Genomic DNA, 14,770 nt, shown 5'->3' with positions numbered 1-14,770 from the left:
GCTGATGGGAGTGGAAGACCAAGAACATCTTGAGGGCCACAGGTTGCCCACCCCTGCTTTAAAAAAGTGGTTAATAAACAGAAAGGGTTTACAAAGCCAAAGTGAGTAAATGAGCAGTAAAATGGCAAATGCAATTCAGTGTAAACAAGTGTAGAATGATGCACTTTGAGGTTTAAAGTCTTACTGAACACACATGAGGGTCTCAACTGGTGGCAACTGACCAGGAAGAAGACCTTGGGGCTCTAGTGGATAACTCAATGAAGATGTCAACCTTGTGTGTAGCAGCTGTGAAAGAGGCAAATTACATGCTAGGGATCATTAGGAAAGGTATTCAAAATAAACCTGCTGATATCATAATGCCAGTATACAAATCTATGGCGGGACCACATTTGGAATACCATGTGCACTTCTGGTCACCTCATCTGAAAAAGGATATTGTAGAGTTGGAAATGTTCAGAAAAGTGCAATCAAAATGATCAATGGGGATGAGGAAAGGTTTCAGCTTTTGGGGACTTTTGTTTAGAGAAAAGGTGAATAAGAGGTGATATGATAGAAATTAATAAAGTTATGCATGGCATGGAGAAAGTGGTTAGAGAAATTTTTCTCTCTCCCTCATAACACCAGAACTTGTGGACATCCAATGAAGCTAAATGTTGCAATATTCAGGACAGACAAAAAAGTAGTTTTTCCACACAGTGTATAATTTAAGTATGGAATTTGCTCCCACAAGAGGCAATGATGGCCACCAACTTGGACGGCTTTAAAAGAGTAGCCCATGGAGGATAAGGCTACCACTGGCTATTAACCCCAGGGGGCTCTTACATCCACTTTCAGAGGCAGTACGCTTCTGAATACCAGCTGAATTCTGAACTGCAGGGGATGAGAGTGCTCTTGCACTCAGGTTCTGTGCATGGGCTTCCCATAGGCATGTGGTTGGCAACAGTGAGAACAGGATGCTGGACTTGATGGGTCACTGGCCTGGTCAAGCAGGTTCTTCTTGTGTTCCTTCAGTGATTGGACGGGGTAATTGTTTCCTCTCTCCGATATGCCGATACATATTTGATAACTACTTTTGCACATGCCCCAAGACAAAAAAATATGTTTAAGTTGACTGATGGCCAAACCTCTGGAGGGGTTCACACGCCGGAGTGGGAGTGATAAAAGTACGAAGTGGACATGGCCAAAGTTTTTAAAAGGGGTGTGACTATTTCTTTTCTAAGTAGAAATAGGGGTGAAAAATACCTTTTGGCATCAGGGAATCACAGCAGAGGGGAGTGCAGTGTAATCTTTTTTTTTTTAATGAAAATTATGACAAATTGGGGAATCACATCAGGGCACCTATGAAAGCTGGGAGATTTCTTTTAAAAGTAATAATTAAAATGTCTTAAAAAATTAAAATGGACAAAAATTGGAGACTCCTTGTGCAGCGACAACAAAACCTTTTGGCATCATAGTGAGGGACTCATAGTTTGTTTTTGTTTTGTTTTTAAAACTAATATAATAATAATTCTTTTTTAAAGATACATTATTGGGAAGCCACGAAAAACTTATGGGGGTGGGCACAACTATAGCCCACTGGTTAGTCACCACTGTCACAGAAGGAGACCACAACAGAGGGCTTATCCAGACTTTCATTTAGCCCATTGCTTTCCTTTGGGGAAACCCGTTGTTTAGCACTGAATTGGAGCAAACGGCAATCAGGTTTTCCACCGATTGCAGTTTGTTCCAATTTTATCACTAAAGAGTGAGTTTTCTAGGGGGAAGTTGTGGGGCAAAGGCAAAACTGCTTGGACCTGTGCTTTCTAGGCGGAAGTGTATCCAAGCCCTCAGATGAGAGGGCAAATAGCTACAGCTGCCTGCCTGCTAATGGCTCACAAGAAAGATCTCTGGTGATGGCTAACTATGGGGAAAAGGGTGCTTTGCACACAGAGTGCCTTGTGCAAAGCAGCCTGCCTCCACAAGGCAGATTTATGCGAATGAACTTGAGCTCATTGATAGCACTTCTCTGCATAGAACCTTTACAGCACAGGACCCTCAGCATAGGACTCCAGACACAAACAGACTCCATTCGCAAAACCGGGGGTGCCAAAACAGAGCATCACACAAGTAAGCAAGGGAAAGGGGAACACCTGTCCTCATGTGTAACTGCTACAGCTGTTTCCCTTGTCTCGCCCAGCCACTTTGCCATGAGTGAATACTATGTCTTGCACAAACTGTCTTTGCTCTAGCACTCTTCTCTCTTAACCGTGGGGAGCAGTAATCTCCACAAAGGAGAAAGATTCACTCCCACATGCAGGTAAGCTCTCTGTTGGCAAATACCATTATCATCTCTGGGCAGAGGCTCAAGAGGCCTTTTGCCTTGCAGGATCACAGCCCAGATGCACGGAGCAGAACAAACTGCCCTTGTGCACACAGTGTTTCACTACAATCTGCAAGGGGGAGCTATATGCCTGTATTGTTTTTCTCAGGTCCGCGCTTAGATAGCACCACTCATTCTCTCAGCTTCATAAACACCTGCTGTGCATCTAGATTCAAGTACTACATGCTGCAGCTGCTGACCATTGCTCATTGTCCTCTTTCTGTCTTCCCGGGCTCTCTGCAGGCCACTGTCCCAAAGGTAGAGAGGTCTACCCCACACCTCAACAAGCCCAACCTGGTGATCAGCAGCAACAACCCAGATGTTGTTGACTGTTCTTTCATGGGGCTGTTAACATATTTGTGCTAGGCAGGCTCCTGTATCCTGGAAAACTGCACAACAGACAGTTATGCAACAGGTGGAGTTGTTTCTACCATGGAGCTGGTGCCATAACTTCCTAGCCTGCCACTGTCCAAGGCACAAGAGCCTTACTAGAGTGCCTGGCTGGCATTCCACACATTTGACTTCCCTTTCAGAATCTCCTGCCTCCTGGATACTGTTCTGTAAAGGATTTCAGTTTTGCCACATGTGTTGCTTCTTTGCTGAAGGTGGTGGATATGGGTTCCCCCCCACCCCTGATCACCCCATTTCCCTGGGGTCTGTCAGATCGCACAAATGGGATTGGTGCTGGGGTGTATTTTGCAGTTACTGGGTTAGGAAAGCGAAGGATGTGTGTAATGCAGAAGAGATCAGGAAGGGCATTGAAGCCTTCTAGGATGCTACCTGACAGGGTTGGCATATGAGGCAACATTGGGTGGGGGGGTGGTCACATCAGGGGAAAGAGTGGGCCAAAAGGCAATTGCTCTATTCGGGGACAAGGCTATTGGTTCATGCAGTGCTGCTCCTGTTTGTATGGAGACCCAACATCCCTCCTGTTTTCTAGCATGAGGGTGGGGTGGGTGTGTCTTAATTTGAAGCATGGTCCTTCACCATGCAAAACATGAGCCATTCTGTGCAGATAGTTCCTTGTGCATCCCCTGTGCTTGTGGGGGGTGGGGGGGAGGCAGGGGACAGGACAAAGACCTCATGCAGTGACTGAGCTCTGCTGTAACCAACTGGTTAGGGAGCTGCCGTGCAGAGTTTGCAACTCCCTCTCTTTTACTCCTGAGCTGACAGTCTGCCCACCTTGCTGTCATATAAACGGTGAAGGGGGCTATATTCCTGCTTTCCCTCTGGAATGTTGATCTGAGGGTCAAGCCCCACGATGGGCAAAAGATTCCTACATTGCAGGGTGTTGGACTAGATGGCCCTATGTTCAGTGCTGTGCAGTGAGCCAGTGGAGGCTGCTGCTATCTGTGTGTGTGTCTTTGGCTGCCTTGGTTGCCTGTCCTGGTTCCTCCCCTTAGCTACTTGGCAAAAAAAGTTTTTTCTTTCGCTGGGTAGATCTCGAAATCTTTGATTCAGGTGCGCTCTCTCTCTCTCTCTCTCTCTCTCTCTCTCTCTCTGTGTGTGTGTTTTCTCTGGAGTCATTTCGCCCAGGGAGTTATGTGGGTGTGTTTTCTCCTTCCCTTTCTCTGTGCTTTGCAGCTAAAACAGTGTGTGTGAATGGTATAAAGGGATTTGAACCCCTGACCGTGAGGTTGCCTGGGGACTGCCTGTAACAGGGTTACAAGCTGTGGGCTTTTTTTGTGTCTTGTTCTCGTGGTGATGTAAGAGTGTGTGCCAGGGTGGAGTGGGATTATTACATTGTCATTAGCTCCTTGTATCGGGGGTGAGGGGGTCATGTGGGCACTGGTGGCAGTAGAGTCCCCAGTTGTGGCCCAGAGTGGCTGGGGAAACCCAGCCAGATGAGTGGGGTATAAATAATAAATTGTTGTTGTTGTTGTTAGGCTGTGGTAGTGTTTCCTGGGACACTGCGGGAGTGTCTATCATTCTAATGCATCTTTAATATTTTTTTGTATGTATGTTCCCTTTTTCTCCTGGCCATGTAGCAGAGGTGTGTTTCTGGCCCTGGCATAATATGAGGGCTCTGTTAACGAAGAGCTCAGGTTACAATGACAGGTAGAAGCGTTTTTCTATGAGAGCAAGTTATTTGGTGGGTTATTTTGTCCATTTCTGCACTGTGGAACTATATGTGGCCTCTGCAGAATGCCACAAAAGTCCTGACAGTTTCTGAATCGGAGGTCCAATCCAGCTTCAATTTGGGGTTGAACTGGAAGGATACGTCCTTGGGCATTTAAAGATGCTGCCATGAACCCAGAGATAAATAGTAGCTTCTTAGACTTCAAAAACAACTTTGTTGCCAATGTCAGCAAACTACTCTGCATAGAGTGAACTCTCTTGTGAAGTTAGCTTTTGCATCATCAGAAACCTGAACATATGCCAAAACTGCAATAACAAAAACCTCTCACTGTTATTGTTTATAAAGACAAATCAGCTAATTGAACAGTACCACACTGAAATCGCTTTTGAAAACGAAAAGACAGTTGTGAACTAACAAGGAACTGGTTTGTGGCATTATGGTCATGCGTGTCCTCCTGGTGTAGTAACTGTATAAGTTTGGCAGAATATCTAATGGTAAATTAAGTGATTACATTGCCACCAGATGGAAATATAATAATAGCATAAAGCCACCGAATAACTGTAAAGGGCAGAACAATAAAACCAAAATTAACCAGAGGGAAAAAGGATTTAAAACTGTTAGATCAAACAGCAATTATAAACTTCTAAAAAGCCTGGGCAGATAAAAAGGCCTTCATCTGGCACTAAAAAGTGCAGTGCTTGAATCTGGCAAACCTCTCTGAGATCATGTGAACTCTAGAGATGGGGTGCCAGCACTGAAAAAGCCCTACACATGCAGCAAAATGAATTGGGAACTAGGTGGGGGAATGGTGAGGTGACAGAAAGCACTGCACCTCTTTAGCCTGAGGATAGAGAACACCATTTTAAAAAAGTGCTTCTTTAAAAACTAGCATATAAACCTTGCTTGTTGCGCTGGTTTTAAGAATGCAGGAGCCCTGCTGGAAAGACGCAAGGGTCTTTCAAGTACAGCATTCTTTTTCCAACTGTAGTCAACCAGACAGTTCTGGGCATTCAGGCAAAAGTTCTCTTGTTGTTTGCCTACCCTCCAAGAACTGATATTCAAAGGAATGTCGTCTCTGAATTGGGAAGCTTCGTTTAGTAATTGTGGCTAGTGCCTGTTCAAGGACCTGCCTCCCATGAAAATATCTAATCCCATTTTAAATAAATGAAGTTGATATGCTTTTAAACATTATAATCTTAATTCTTTATGTGTGTCTGTGTGTTTTTAAAAAAACTTTTTTTGTTTCAGATTTCTAGTATGTTGCCTCCAGGCCGTCTTTGTAAGGCAACTAGCAAACTAACTAAAAATTGATAATAATAAAATTATTTTAGGAGATCTGCTATCCAATAGTGTCTTTGAGTGTGAGCTGTGCAAAGAGGTTGCCCCAGCTGCAAACTGAGTGGGTGGATACAGGCAACTGATATGGAAATTGTATCTGCAATATGGGTGTAATAATGCTGACCTACTTTCGAGGAGTGTAACAAGAATCACAATGTACATGGAGTGCTTGGAACACTATAAAGTGCAACATAAGTACTAAATATTATCATTATTGCAACAGATTTTTAACCTGTGCTTTCTGAAAGACAGCCTCCTATTTACGCCCTGCACAATAATATTTGCAGGGCCTTTCAGATGTTTATGAAACATATTTAGAAAACCACATATCAACCTTCCATAAAGATGTGTATTTTGTTATGAGATATTTTAGTCTTGGTCCTAATGCATATCACTTTGTTCTCTTTATCCGTTTATGATAGGATCATTTACTTAGCCTATTTGTGCATTTATTTCCTTCTCCACCAATGGGCACAGGTTCTTGGGTGAGTGGGTGGGTCATGGGCAGATGAGCGCTATCTACTCAGCATGCAGGTTCCTTATAAAACCCAAAAACCTTCTATGAGACCTTATGAAATATAAAATGCGTACAGGTGATAACTTCTCAGAGGCTTGGAAATGGCACTGTAGAGCTGGCATAGCCTGTGGTAAACACGTACACCATGGTTTGGGAAGTTTTCAAAGGGCTTTAAATTGTACTGTGGAAAGTTGAAACTGGCCCCCCAAATCTTATTGGTGCAACAGATCTGCATGTTTGGGCTTGATTTCTGTGTGTACATGATAGAGTACTCACAATGAGAACACACTTTTTGCTGTTTTTTTAAGTATGTGAAAGAATCAATGCTTAAATACATATCCTCACACACTATAGCCATTAAAAGCAGTTCAGAGCTACCTCTCCCTTTCACCCATGTCCCACACGCTTCCTTTTTCTTGGCTGTGTGTGTCAGGCACTGTGTATTCATTTCTGCAACCATAAGGGCTAGTAACTTGTTTTTTTTGTGTGTGTTTTTTGTAAGTGGAAGCCAAAGTTCTTAGGAAGCTAAATTACCACTTTCCATGTTCACATTCAGTGCTTGTTGTGTACTTCAGAAACATGACTTACAGACACATCTTTCCCCATCCTCCACTGTGGTGCCCATTTACAGATAGGTAGCCGTGTTGGTCTGCCATAGTCAAAACAAAAAAATTTTTTTTTCCTTCCAGTAGCACCTTAAAGACCAACTAAGTTAGTTCTTGGTATGAGCTTAAGTGTGCATGCACACGAAAGCTCATACCAAGAACTAACTTAGTTGGTCTTTAAGGTGCTACTGGAAGGAAAAAAAATTTTTTTTGTTTTGACTGTGGTGCCCATGATAGCCCCAGTGAATTTCAGCTACAAAGGGAGCTGAAGAACTAGCTGTTTCTGTTACTATTGGTTGGTGCCTCCAGTTCAAAATACAACGAAGGAGACAATGTGGATTTGCCTCCTGTATTCCATTATGCTCAAAATGGGAAGCTATATTCACAAAAGTTAGTGCCAATTCTGTTTTCCATCTCTTTGTTCTTGGGGTGGGTTTGAGAGGGGATGGGCAAACGTAAGGTGCAAAATTCCCACTCGAAGGTGAGGGTGAGGAAACGAAACAGGAGGAAATATGTTAGGGGTTAGACTTGAGAATTGAACTTTAGTAAGAGTATATGGTGGAGAGGGTTAAGTCTCCTGCCTCCTAGAGACAAGAAAAGGAGGCACAAATTTTCATTTCATCTCATTGCCGTTTAATTGTAAAGACGTGTGGAAATTAAAAATGCTGGAAGCTAATCCCTGTGTTATGTACTGAGTTGAATAGGATCCAAACTGCAGCAGTCTGATTGGTCCTAGAACAATAGGATTCAGAATGCAGCAGTCAGATTGGTCCTAGAACAATGCAGCAATATGATTGGTTGGCAGGAACCACCCAATCATGCTCCAGATAGAAGTGAATCCACAACCTGATTGGCTTACAGTAGAATTCCGGAATTAGCCAATCATGTGCAGCCCATTGTGTAAATAATGTATATAAAGCAGATACCTTGAGGGGACTTTCATTCATTCCTCCTCACCACTATGAGCTGAATAAAGAGCATGAAATCACTTTGCGACTCTGAGTATATTTCACTGGCGACGAAGGTGGGATCCCGCTGAGCTGACTGCCACACACAGCACCGCAGCACCGCCACCTGCCGCACCGCTGCCTCGCACCGTGTATCCAGGCTTCAGCTCCGGGACACAAGGAACTCAGAATGGCAACCGACAGCAGCTTCTCGCCGTTCAACCCAGCATCTGGAGACTGGGAAGCGTATGCCTCCCGTTTCACCTTCCTCCTAGAAGCCAAAGGGGTCACCGATGAAGAAGACGCCAAGAAGAGGGCGATATTCTTCAGCGTCTGCGGAGAGGAGACGTTTGAAATCGCCCGGGCTCTCCTTGCACCCGAAGACGTCGCTACTGTTCCATACAAAACAATAATGGAACAGCTGAAGGGGCACTTTTCGCCACAGCCCTCTGTGGTGGCTCGTCGAAATGCCTTCTATGCAAAGCGGCAAGCCCCTGGGGAAACCATAACTGGGTTTGTGACCTCTCTCCGCCAAGCTGCCCGGTTCTGCAACTTCTCAGAGCTGGAGAACATGCTTCGTGACCGCCTCGTCGGTGGCCTGAAGGATGAGAAGCTGCAACGACGCCTCTACGCTAAGAAGAACCTAACGTTCCAGGTCGCTCTGGAGGAGGCCCTGGCAACGGAAGCTGCCGAGAGGTCGACGCAAGAGGCACGGCCGAGCCAGCCGTCCCAACCGAGGGTCCACCACGAAGACCTCACCGACGACTCAGGATCCAACAGGGAGGAGGTGCACCGAGTACAGCAGCGCACTCAAGCAGCCCACATACCACAGCTGCCTCGACGAGAAGCAGGGAACTGCGCAAGCTGTGGAGACAGTCACGAGAGGAGGACCTGCCGTTTCCGCAACGCAGAGTGCAGGCAGTGCAGAAAATTGGGACACATCGCCCGGGTGTGTCGAGCTCGGCCCACCCGACGCCAGGCATCAGATGACCAATCCAAGAGCCCCAGGTCCCGGGGCCCAACACACCAAGGCAACTCGACGGAGCTCACGGACTTCCAGGTATACCAGTTGCCCCACCCCAACGTAGAGAAAATTTATGTAGAGGTACAGATAGAGGGGGCCCCATGCCGCATGGAGCTTGACACGGGTTCAACTCTATCCATAATCTCGGCAAGGACCTTAAGGAAACTGTGTCCTACTGGGGGTCCCAAACTCAGGCCGGCCCCATTCACCCTCCGGGACTTCCAGAAACGTAAGGTCCCCACAATGGGGGTGGGGACCTTCAGGGTGCAATACCGAGGGCGGACGCGGCAACTGGACTTGCTTGTGGTCAAGGGCCCCTACATTAGCTTACTGGGATTGGCATGGTTTGGACCACTGGGGCTAGCCGTCACCGGGGTGAACCACACGAGCTTACAAGTGGACGTGGACGCCATATGCAAGGAATTTCCGGGGGTTTTTGATGGGAAATTGGGACAGTATACGGGCCCCCCCATTGCTCTACAACTTGACCCCGCAGTACGACCAGTCAGGCTCAAGGCCCGCCGGGTCCCGTTCGCCCTGAAACCCCGTATAGACGAGGAATTGGACCGACTCGTGGAGCAAGGCGTGCTGGAGCCGGTGCCTAATGCCCCCTGGGAAACCCCAATCGTCACACCCGTCAAGCCGAATGGTTCGGTCCGCATCTGCGCAGACTACAAATGTACCATAAACAAGGCCCTCACAGCCCATGCATACCCAGTGCCAGTGGTCAGCCATGTCCTTGCCACCCTGGCTGGGTCGAAAATTTTTGGCAAGCTGGACTTGGCCCAAGCATATCAACAACTGCCAGTAGATGAGGCCACAGCAGAGGCACAGACGATTGTGACGCACAGAGGAGCGTTCAGGGTAAAGCGGCTGCAATTCGGTGTCAGCGTGGCACCAGGCATATTCCAGAATCTAATGGACTCTCTCCTTAAAGGGATTCCTGGCGTCACCCCCTTCTTCGATGATGTGTTGATTGCCGGGCCCACACCAGAGGAGTTTGAGGACCGCCTCCGCACCGTTCTGCACCGTTTCCAGATGGCGGGTCTCAAGGTGAAGCGGGAAAAATGTCTACTAGGAGTGCCTCAGGTGGACTTTCTGGGATTTATGGTGGACGCAGAAGGGGTCCACCCGACTGGGGACAAGGTACGGGCCATTTGTGATGCCCCAGCGCCCAAGAACAAGACTGAACTTCAGGCCTTCTTGGGACTATTGAACTTTTACCATTCCTTCCTTCCCCACAAGGCGGCGGTAGCGGAGCCCCTACACAGACTCCTGGACAAGCGGGCCCCTTGGGTGTGGGGCCAGCGCCAGGAGGCCGCATTCCAGGCAGTCAAGGACTTGCTTGTCTCAAACTCGGTCTTGGCACACTTCGACGAGAGGCTGCCGGTGGTGCTAGCATGCGACGCCTCACCCTATGGCATTGGTGCTGTCCTGGGACACCAACTCCCGGATGGAAGAGAGGTACCGGTGGCATACTTTTCCCAGACACTCAACGCAACCGAGCGGAACTACTCGCAAATCGACAAGGAGGGTCTGGCAATCGTGAAGGGAGTAAAAAAATTCCATGATTTCTTGTACGGGCGGCCCTTCACCGTGGTGACTGACCACAAGCCCTTGCTTGGCTTGTTTGCCTCCGAAAAGCAGACCCCCCAAGTGCTGTCTCCTCGTGTCCTCAGGTGGTCAATTTTCCTTGCCAGCTACCAGTATGCACTGATTCACCGCCCTGGGAAGGCGATGGGCCATGCGGACGCCCTCAGCAGGCTACCACTACCGGAAACAGGCCCCGACCCAGCACCTGCACAAGAGGTTATGAGCCTGGAGCTGCTTCCCGACCGCCCCATTCAGGCACAAGAAGTTGCACACCATTCCAAGAAAGATAGGGTCATCTCCCGCGTCCTGGACTGGGTGTGGAGGGGATGGCCCAGCAGCAGCCCCGGGCCAGAATTCGCCGGCTACACAACCCGCAAACATGAACTGTCGGCCCACAAGGGGTGCCTGTTATGGGGAAGCAGGGTCGTTGTTCCCCAGCCCCTCCGCAAAAGGGTCCTCACAGCCCTACATGAGACACACCCAGGGGTAGTAAGAATGAAGGCCCTTGCCAGGAGTTATGTGTGGTGGCCGGGGATCGACGGAGAGATAGAGGCCTGGGTCAAACACTGCCAGGCCTGCCAAGAATCCCGCCCAGATCCCCCAAGGGCCCCAGTCCAGTCCTGGGAGTCCGCCCGAGCACCATGGTCACGCCTGCATGTGGACTTCGCTGGCCCCTTTCAGGGGAAAACATTCTTCATAGTGGTGGACTCCTACACCAAATGGCTGGAAGTCGCACTGGTACCGTCCACTTCTACGTCCGCAGCCATCCGGGTACTACGCAGGCTGTTTGCAACCCACGGGCTCCCTGACACTCTCGTCTCAGACAACGGGACTGCATTTACGTCAGGAGAATTCCAAACCTTCACAGCGCAGAACGCCATCCGCCACATCCGTTCGGCGCCATTCCACCCTGCCACCAATGGCCAAGCAGAACGCATGGTGCGGACCACCAAGGACACCCTTCGCCGCATGACGCAAGGGGCCAGCAGGAGAGGCAGAATCAGTAAATACAGAGAGGACCCGCGAAGCCAAAAGGACACCGGAACCAGAACCACGACTGAGCGAGCCGGTTGCACCAGACCAGACAGGCCCATCACAGCCAGCATCCTTGGAACATGAGCCAGAACCTGAACCCCGGACCAGGGAACACCCCAGGCCGCAACGCACACGTAGGCCACCGGCGTACCTCGAGGACTATGAATGCGACCTCCCGGGCAGGACTGGAACTTAGAGGGGAGGGGTGTTATGTACTGAGTTGAATAGGATCCAAACTGCAGCAGTCTGATTGGTCCTAGAACAATAGGATTCAGAATGCAGCAGTCAGATTGGTCCTAGAACAATGCAGCAATATGATTGGTTGGCAGGAACCACCCAATCATGCTCCAGATAGAAGTGAATCCACAACCTGATTGGCTTACAGTAGAATTCCGGAATTAGCCAATCATGTGCAGCCCATTGTGTAAATAATGTATATAAAGCAGATACCTTGAGGGGACTTTCATTCATTCCTCCTCACCACTATGAGCTGAATAAAGAGCATGAAATCACTTTGCGACTCTGAGTATATTTCACCCTGCAAATTCATTATAACCACTGTGGTTTGTGGATATCTGTAGCTAGCCACAATCCACAGGCCAAGAGGAGCTGTATTAAATCAATATGAACATGGTTCCCCCGCCGCCTTTTGGCTTTTTTATGTCTGTTTTGCCAACGAAGTGTCATACGGGTGCAATCCACATACCTATCGAAACCAATGAGCACAATTCCATAGATTTTAATGGATCTGGAGTATACCTAGCAAATTTAAAGCGTGAGTTGCGTTTGGTTTTGTTGATAGCCCGCAGGGTTTATGTAATAGGGCACACAAGACGGGGGAGCGGGCGTGTGAGGTTGGAAGGAGAGAATAAATCTGGGAGCCGATCAGATTCGGGGGGCCGCCCGATCGCCGAGATGGAATGCATCTCCTGAATTAATACAACGACCCCGACCTCCCGGCCAGAGAGCTCGGCTTTTAATTCTGCAAAATCCAATTTGTGCGCCTGCAATTGAGATGGATGGTGCAGACATGCTCTTTAAATCAGTGTCTGCTATTTTGTGGGGGGGGGGCAAGTGGAGGCTGGAGGAGAACGTGTGTTCGCCCTGTGCTGCGCTGCAGCCCGACTCCCTGCCTCACTCGCCCTGTCTCTTGATTTTGGTAAGAGCCTGCTTCAGGCTTACGCATCTCAGCGCGGCGAGGTGTCGTGTGTGCTTTTGCAGCGTGCGGTGCGGCTGCCGTACCTGGGAGACGAGGGGCCCTGAGGTGTGGGAAGTGTGCAGAGCCTCCGTGTGTGTGTGTGTTTTGTGTGTGCGCGCCCTGCCTGGGTGTGGCTTAGGCTTGGGACGTGTGCCTCCCCTTCGCATTGCCACAGAGACACTTCTATGCCTTCTGATGCCTTGAAATAAACGTGCCGAGATTCCAGGCTGGCTCCGAGGAGTTCCTGGTGGAGATGGCTTTGCGGGGTGTGTGTGTGGGGTGGGGGGAAGAATCTATTTTTTTAAAGGGCAGCCTGTCGCTTTAAGAAGTGCCATTGGGTGGCTGCGTCTTTAAGAGGGAAGAGGCGGCGGAAAGAAAACTACCTTGAGGTATGGGGCTGGCCTATGCTAATTGCGGGGGCGGTGCCAGGATGAATGGAGGGAGGTGAGGGCGGTGCTGCTTTACAGGGGAGGAAGGACCCATGCATTCAAGGCCTGTCTCTTTAAGGAATCAGTTGATACCATTCCGAGAGAGAGGAAAGGGGGGGATCTAGCCCCCCCTCTCCTCTCCACCGGGACACTACCATTCCCGTTGCTGGGGAGGCGAGGCGGCCCCGATGGCTTGGAGAAGTCAAAGTCTGCCCGTGAGTGAGGAGGGGACGTTCCATTGATTGGGTGGGCCGGGGGGGTTGGGGGAAGCGCGCGCGCGATAGGCTGCTTCACTCGCGGGGAGCGGACGGGGGGGGGGGCGCGCGCAAGAGAAGGAGGGAGGCCGAGGGGCGATGGGCGGTACCATGTGGGAGAGGGGGAGGAGGAGAAGGAGGAGGGGGGAGGCTGGCTGGCTGGCGGACAATGGAGCCTGTGTGTGTTTGCGGGAAAGGAGCGAGTTCGCCGTCGCCGGGGGGAGACGCTGCGCCGCCGCCGCCGCCTCCTGCCCGGGGCTGAGAGGTGCCCCCCGGCCGGGCCAGGCCCCTCCGCCCTTGGTGGGCAAGAGCGGTGAGCGTGCGGAGGGAGGCGGGCAGGAGGATCCTCCGCATGGTGCCAGCGGCACCCGTGGAAACTGCGGGCCGTGGGGAGGCGGGCTGTGCGCGCGCGTGTGTTGAGGTGGTGCTGGTGGGGGGGGGCGACGCGGCGAGAGGACGAGGGGCCGCCGGGTAACCGCCCTCCCGCCTGCCTCTTCGGGGGAAAGTTTCGGAGTTTGGGGGCTGGTCGAAAAACCTGGCGCGGGGAGCGTGAGGTGGGGGCGCGGGCGGGAGGGAAAGAGGCGGGAGGGGTCGGCGCTTGGCAAAGCGAGGCGGGGGTGGGGGCGGCTCCGATTAGCCGCCCGAGGCGGGCGGGCGGGGGGGGGGGCGGGTTGGAAGGAGAGCCGTGGAGGAGGCCGGAGGGAGGAGGCGTGTCCATCGCATGAGGGGAAGAACAAACGGCCGGGGGGGGGGAGAGAAACCTTGAGTCTGGGAAAAGGGGGGCGGGTGGGCTATCTGTGTACACGGAGTAGTATGTGGATGCGCTTGGGTGTGTGTGTGGATAGTGTGCGTGTTGTGGCAAGGCGGGTGTCTGGGCATGAGATGCCAGCCCTTTTGGGGCGGGGGGGGCTCGTGCGTCTCTGTGGGTAACGGAGGAAGGCAGCCTGGGTTAGGAAAACAGGGTGGAAGGAACGGAGTGAGCCTGGGAATTTGGGGGTAAGGAACGCTTCACACTCCCCCACCCCCGTTTTCCTTCTCCCCGTTCCAGTTAAATAAGGGGATTTGCCATTGTGGGTCGCCGCTGAAAGGGGGAGGATTTTGCAGATGCTTCTGGAGGTGAGGAGCTGCTTTAGGCTTTGAGGTGGGGGGGGGGTAAGAGGGACGGAGTGTGTGTTTGTGTCTTCTGGGCTGCCAAGCAGTCGCCATGGGCCTGAGGGGGCAGTACAGAAGAATAAAAGTGCAAGGGGGTAAGAAAATGGTTTGTGGATCCAGTGTGTGGAAATGGGGTGGCTGTAGGTGACCCTCCGCAAGGCTGTTAAGAAAGTAAGGTGTGCAGAGCTGTTTAAGAGGTCTTTCTGTACATGACCAGAGAGCATAGTGCTCCCCCTTCCA

At 50.4% G+C, this 14,770-nt stretch overlaps 1 protein-coding gene across 10 annotated transcripts in view; it reads left to right on the top strand.

Annotated features, from left to right (window-relative positions):
- The window catches only part of BCL9 (BCL9 transcription coactivator), a 103,090-nt gene that overhangs the window by 50,894 nt on the left and 37,426 nt on the right, over nt 1-14,770 (top strand). For 2 of the 10 annotated variants that reach the window (XM_083611459.1, XM_083611460.1), the window contains exon 1: nt 13,507-13,691. The exons of 2 other annotated variants lie outside the window; for them this stretch is intronic. The gene's annotated coding sequence lies outside the window, so the exon portion shown is untranslated. Of the gene's footprint in view, nt 1-12,838; nt 13,086-13,123; nt 13,340-13,451; nt 13,692-13,831; nt 13,850-14,770 lie in introns of those variants that run through there. 6 more of the 10 variants (XM_083611456.1, XM_083611454.1, XM_083611461.1 and 3 more) reach the window with 6 other exon arrangements.

This window comes from Podarcis filfolensis (assembly GCF_964270895.1).
Source record: "Podarcis filfolensis genome assembly, chromosome: 4".
Taxonomy (NCBI): Eukaryota; Metazoa; Chordata; class Lepidosauria; order Squamata; family Lacertidae; genus Podarcis; species Podarcis filfolensis.
This window is presented reverse-complemented; position numbering and strand designations above follow the sequence as displayed.